This window comes from Lynx rufus, unplaced genomic scaffold, assembly GCF_022079265.1.
Source record: "Lynx rufus isolate CCGP_SWC_20201006 ecotype Redwood Valley unplaced genomic scaffold, mLynRuf1.p SCAF_38, whole genome shotgun sequence".
NCBI lineage: Eukaryota > Metazoa > Chordata > Mammalia > Carnivora > Felidae > Lynx > Lynx rufus.
The window spans coordinates 2738715-2745442 of NW_025814854.1; positions in this window are offsets into that span (position 1 = coordinate 2738715).

Here is a 6728-nt window from a genome sequence, read left to right on the forward strand (position 1 = left end):
CAGTCGGTTCTGGGACGTTCTCGGCCTTTCTGTCTTCAGGTGCCTGCCTTTATTCGGTTTCTCCTTCAGGGATCCCGAGTGGCAGTGAAAACCCGTGCAGAGCGATGGACCGAGAAGAAAGCACAGACTTAAGGACACGTTAGAAAGAGTCACGGCCAAAAGTAACATTAACATGTGTGCGTCCCAAGCAACTAGAAGAAGAATGGTGAGGAAAAGTTTAAAGTCATAGAGGAGCAGGAAGAAGCTCAAGACAGGAATCATCACGTGCAAGAGCACCGACAAATTTAACAGCTGGTCCTTTGAGAAACTGAATAGAATCGACCAGTCTGCCAGACGAAGGCGGTGAGGCTGCGTGTGAGTGTAGGCGCGCAGCCCCCAGGGTCACTCACGACAGGATCCGACGAGCAGCTTCACGCTGAAAACGCAGAAGAGATGAAAAGCCACTTGCCAAAGCCGACACGGGATGTGAACGGTCCGGATAGCTCTGTGACCTTGAAGAAATTGCATCGTAGGTACTTCTTCGAAGAAAGTTACAAATCTAGGTAGATGGCTTCCTTTGTTAGCGTCGAGAAGTAACTGCTCTCGCACAGACTTGCCAGGACGTTGGGGACGCCCCTCCCAACGCAGTTGATGAGGTTGGCTCTCACTCCAAAGACCCCGTCTGGAATCGCCCCGAAGAGTGCTCCCCACTGGGGTGAACTTGCTCAGCAGGGCGGCGTGCGGTGTCGTCCCCCCGGGACCGCGTCCCCCTGGGACCGGGGCGCGGCTGTGTCTGCTCCGAGGCCCGGCCGCCATTCCCCAGCCGCAGAAGTAATGTCTGCTCAGGGCTCGAGCCGGGTACTCTCTGGGCGTTGTCCCCGGCCCTGGAGAGCGGACTGTCCCAGGGAAGCTTCCCCGCTGACGTCGTGGTACAAAGATCTGACCTTTTAGCTCCAGGAGACAGTTTTGAAGGTCTGTGCCAGCTCTGAGCGCCCGTGGGCCCGCTGTGCGGAAACGCCCGTTTCCCAGGAAGGCCGAGTCGGACGCTGAGCCAGCGTTCCTGCCCCGGGGGCGTCCCCAGCGCAGACGCGGATGTGCGGTGACCGACGACGTGAGCAGGAGCGTGTGCAGTGGCTTCCGTCGGGATCGTGACGACCAGAGACTGGAGACGTCCTCTCCTCGGACGCTCTTTCACAACGAAACACGCCGCAGCAATGGAAGGGACCAGAATACGAGCCCCCAACAGCACAAGGAGGGGCCAGCCGCGGCGTGTGTGCTCACGGTGCCCTCATGCGGAGCGCACGTGGGCAAGACCGCTCTGTGGTGTTTGCATCCGGACGAGGGGTCTAGTCACCGGCCTTTAAAGTGAGCCCCCTGTCCCCATCTCCTTGCCTCTAGCCCTGTCCCTGGTCACAGGAGGGTGTAGGTGCCAGCCCCTGAGGACAGCACCCCACCTCTGCACAGGTCACTGGAGGTGTGGCCAGTGGCCCAGGCTCTCAGGGCCAACCCTGTGGGTGGTCCCTGCCTCGCTGTGCTTGGGTCCACTGCCCCTGGCCTCGCCCAGCCCATCTCTGTCCCAAGGGCCCGTCCTGTGAGGCCTCCTCGGGCCACCTCGGAAGAGGCACACTGCTGCCTTACCTAGCTGTCCCCCCCCTCATTGGCTCCAGGGCCCAGACCAGGAGCCCAAGGTCCCCAGACCCCACGTTCCCCACACCCCCACCAGGTCCTGTAGATCCCTTGCCCGAGCCCACGGCATCCGCTCGGGCCCCCCCCCCCCCTCAGCCGCCAGAGGAGCCTTGGTCCCGCGGGCGCACAGGTGGCCCAGCCCTCAGCGGGAAGGTGGGGGGGCCTTCTGGATGCGTTTGGAGGAAACAGCTGCCAGTTAGCTGGTGCCGGGCTGTGCGTGTGGGCGGAGGGGCAGTGAGGATGACTCCCTGGCAGGGTCTGGGGTGCAGGCCCGAGGAGGGGTTCTGCGGGGGCTGCAGAGGGCACGGGCCTGGGGCGGGCACGGCGGCCCTGGGGCAGGGCCTGGCCTGGGGGCGGGAGGCAGAGGGCACGTGCCTCGGATGGTCAGTTCCGGGCCCTTCCGTTCCGTTTCCGTGAGGTGCAGCACGTGGCCTGCCCCGACCAGAACCAGGACGCCTGCTGCGCTCGCCGGCCACAAGCCTGAAGCACAGGCACACCGGCCTCCCCGGCGAACCCCGAAACCCCGAACCACCACAGATCGTGTCGTGGGGGTGGGGGGAGATTAACAGCATAAAGTAGGCCTTCTCCAAATTAGCGCAGAAGTTCATTACGGTTCCGGCCAAAATTCCACCTACTTGTTTTGTTGTTTAGGGAGAAAGTGGGTGCCAGCAGGGGCGGGGCAGAGGGAGAGGGAGAGAGCGAATCCCAGGCAAGCTCCGCACTCAGCACAGAGCCTGACACGGGGCTCAAACCCACGACCCTGGGGCCCTGACCTGAGCCAAAATCAAGAGCCAGATGTTCAACCGACTGAGCCACCCGGGTGCCCCTCCTCCTGTTTATTTTTGACAAATTTAACCACCTTATCCCCAAACGTCTGTGGGACAGCAGTGATCTGGGGTTTGGGATTGTAACACCGCCTTCCAAAAGTTCGTGTCCACCATTTCTTTTGGGAAAACTCTCTTAATCCAGTGAAGGCCTTTTTCGTAAACACGGAGAGCTCTCTCTGCATTTCTTTCTGCTAGCGAGAACAGGCGCTGACGAGGCCTTTTGTAAAGTGGCACAACGGGAACTTTCGGAGAGTGGGGGACGCGCCTCACTCTGTGTGGCCTCAGCGTACAGGGGTCTTCTCGGGGACGCTGTGACAGCAGAGCGCGAGCTGCCGTGACCTCGGATGGGTCTGCAAGGAAGAGAGAGCCCAGAGCGGGTGTGGCGGCTGTGTGCACACACGTGGGCGTGCACACTCGAGATGTGATCCGGGGGCCCAAGTCCGTGCAGAAGGACGGACCTGTAGCGGGTGAAACGGCGCGGCTGCCGGGGCAGAAGGGCAGCTCCCCGTGGCCAGGGCGCGGAGAGCGGCGTCTCCGTTAGGACCGCTGAGGACAAACCAGCAGCAGAAAACCCAGATTTCCGGACCCCGGGACGGGCTCCCGTCTAGGAAGGGCTGAGGGACAGGGCACACCCCGCTAGAGGTGAGCTCTGCCGCCAGAGGGTAGAGGTGGCCGGCGGGGTGGGGGAGGTGGGGTGGGGGGACGGCGGGGGAGGGGTCAGACCACACGTCGTCGGCTCCATCCAGACCGCCGGCCACAGCTGCCGTCTGGTGCGGCTGGAAGGGGAGGGCTGGGGTGCTGCCCTGGGGGCTCAAGACGGTGGGTGGGCACCCCGCGAGGGGTCTGTGGATGCCGGCTGGGCCTCTGGCAGGACGTGGGGGCACGTCGTCCTGGGGGTGGCCTGCGCCAGGGCCAGGGCAGGGGGTGATCTCAGGCCTCACGCGGGCCGCCCACCCCTGCCCCTGCCTCCCCTCGCTTCAGGCCCAGAGGAGGCAGGAAGGGGAGGGCCGGGTCCACATCTGCCGCGGTGTCGGCCGCGCTGCCCCCAGCTGCTCCCGGCCAGCGCCAGCTGGGTTTGCAGAATTGATTTTTTAGCAAAAAACAACATGAAGGAGAAAAGCTGAGACTGGGGCCAGCTGCGGGGCTGTTCCGGGCTCTGTGCCCTGGCGGCCGGTGCTCTCTGCATGAGGAGAGGCATGTGGCCCTCGGGGCCAGGGCTCGTGCCAAACACCCGGAGGAGGACCCGGGGTCGCCGTGACCGGCGCCCCATGCCCGTGCCCCTGCAGACTCCCCGCGGCACAGAGCGTGCAGACAAGCCTGGGCCGCGGGCATGGAGTCCCTGCCACCCCACGGGGCAGCCCCGGCAGGCCCACTCCGGCCCGGCCAGCTTGCCCACCCGCTGCCACTACGGTCCGCCGTCCGGGGGCAGCCGAGGGGCTTCGTGCGCCCAACTGAGACGTCTCTGACAGTCACCCCCACCTCGGCACGGAAATGCCGCAGGGGTGACGTCTCGAGACCCCCGGGCAGCCGCCGCCAGCAGCCGATGGCCCCTGGTCTCCTCTCCACGTGCTCTTACGCACAGGAGCCTGGGCTTCCGGCACCCTCCCCGCCCCCAAGGGCAGCACTGGGGGGTCTGTGCAGGATCCCACTATGGGGACCAGTCACTGCTCATTCACCCAGGCCCTCCTCGCCCCTTCCGCGGCCCAGCCTGTGGCCTGTCCTTGGGCGGGGGTCTTGGGGGAGCAGATTCTTTCTCAAGTGGATTCCCGGGAGTGGAACTGCTAAGTCAAGATGTGAACATGTGTAATCGGGGGAGACGGTCCCAAATTGCATGCTGTACAGATTAACCAGCTCCCCACAGTGTATAAGAATGCCTGTTTCGGGGTGCCCGGGTGGCTCAGTTGGTTGAGCGTCCAGCTTTGGCTCAGGTCATGGTCTCTCGGTTCATGAGTTCGAGCCCTACTTTGGGCTCTATGCTGACAGCTCAGCAGGCTGGAACCTGCTTCCGATTCTGGGTCTCCCTCTCTCTCTTCTTGTGCTCTGTCTCTCTCTCTGTCTCTCTCTCTCTCTCTCTCAAAAATAAATAGACGTTAAAACTGATAAGGGGCACCTCAGCCGCTTGGTTAAGTGTCTCACTTCGGCTTGGGTCATGATCTCATGGTTCGTGGGTTTGAGCCCATGTTGGGCTCTGTGCTGACAGCCTGGAGCCTGCTTAGGATTCTCTCTCTCCCTCTCTTCCTGTCCCTCCCCCACCTGCACACACACTCATTCTCTCTCTCTCTCTCTCAAAATAAATAAACACTTAACAAAGTGCTGTTTCCCCAAAGCTACCCAGGCACTATGAGTTCTTACACTTCATAATCCACGGCAAGTGAGATATCATGCCTTTGTGCAATTGTATTTGCTTTTCTCCTAGTACTCGTGAGATTGCACACTGCTCGTGTCTGCACGTCCTATGAATTATCTGTTCAAACTCTATTTTCCATTTGGAAAGTTACAACTGGTCTTTTTCTTATCGATTTGCAAGAGCTCTTTATATATTGAGGAAATTAGACTTTTATCTATAACACGAGTTGTAAATACAGTTTCCTCATTTATTGTTTATTTAATTGTTCACATGCACATTTATGATCTTTCTTTGCCACTAGATGGACAGCCGCCAGGAGGGCAAGGAATGTCCAATTGCCCCAGCGCAGGGTCTCCTTCACCCAGGAGCCTGCCCTGGGCTCTCAGCTAATTCTGTGTCTCCAGGGCATAGGCAGTTCCATGGCAGCCAGGTCAACTCTGGGCTCCTGTCCAGCCAGTGCCCCCTCCCCCAGGTGGACAGTACTACCCGGCTGTCCCAGGGTGTCCTCCCCAAACCCACATAAACGCGGTGTCCCCATGTGAAAGGAACTACCCCCCCCCACCCCCGCCCCCTGTCGCTTGTCTCCTCATGGCCCTGTCCCAGGAGGTGGTCCCTCCCCACTCCTCCTCCTCACCTGCCTCTGGCGCGGGGCTGACCACGCACCCAGTGCCACAGCTCAGTGGGAGCCAGAACAGGAGCTGGTCCTGCCCCCTCCCGCCCTCCCGCCCAGGCACAGGAAGGCCGGGGCTGGGTGGGCAGGGGGCAAGCAGAGGGGGTCCCGTGGTGGGGGCCGGGCTCAGCCCTTGAGGAGGGAGAGACTCCATCCTGTTGGTGGGACTCAAGGGTTCCGGGAGCTAGACCCCGAAGCATCTATCCCTGCCTTCTGCAAGTTTCCAGCCTTGGTGTCCCCATCAAGGAAGAGAGCAGTCATTGCCCCCAGGGCCACTGCCGTCTGCTCCGTGCACCAGCCCCTGTCGCTGCCCTGGGGGCCTGGTAACCGGTTGCGGGGGCGTCAGCAGCAGCCCACGCTCTGGACCGGGGGCCAGCTTTCCAATAAAAGTGGAGTGTTTTTAACAGATGGGAGATTCTGGAAATTGCTAAGGAAAAAATAGTCCTTGGGCCCAGCCAGGCTTGGCCAGGAAGACCAGCGAGGGGGAAGTAGCCCTCAGCTCCCTCGGCTCACCAGCGAAGGGGGGCAGGCCCTGGTGGCCTCGGCGGGGAGAGAGGTGGCCAGGCCCCTGGCCGAGGCCACTTTGTGGGCACTGGCTTTCTTTGGAGTGGAATGCTGGTCCTGGAAGCTGCAGTCCCTGGCCCCCGGCCCCACCAGGGCTGGTGGGGGTGGGGCGGGGCCATGCCCCGAGGCCGCGGGTGCCGCTCACGTCGCTGGCCCCACGGGCCTCGTTAGGAGAGCCCGAGGTAGCAGGTCTGGTCCACTCTCCGATGTGCTTACGGCTCAGGGCCCACCCACCCCAGCTCTGTGGCCACTCAGGCCACGGCAGCCTCTGCCGTCATCCTCGCTGCCCGCCAGGCACCTCTCTGCCCCTCACCTGGCCTCTCCTGGCACCCTTCAACTTCACCTGCCCTCCCCCGCCCAGCAGTGATTCCAGCCCCTCATACACACGTACCCGAGGTCGGGCTTGGCAGGATGCGGGGGGGGGGGGCTCTCCTGCCCCCTGACGGAGACCCCCTAGGCAGGCCCACTCCCCCCAGAGGACCCGTCCCCCTCGTCTCTCCCAGAGCTGGGCCAAGCGCCGAGCCCCGAGGGGCTCCTATTCCGAGGGCGCCGTGAATGCGTGCTGGCCTCATTGCCACTACTGGGGGTCCGGAGGGGCAAGACCCTTCCTGCTCGGGGGGCCTGCTGCCCTGCTGGCACCAGGGTACCCTCTCCC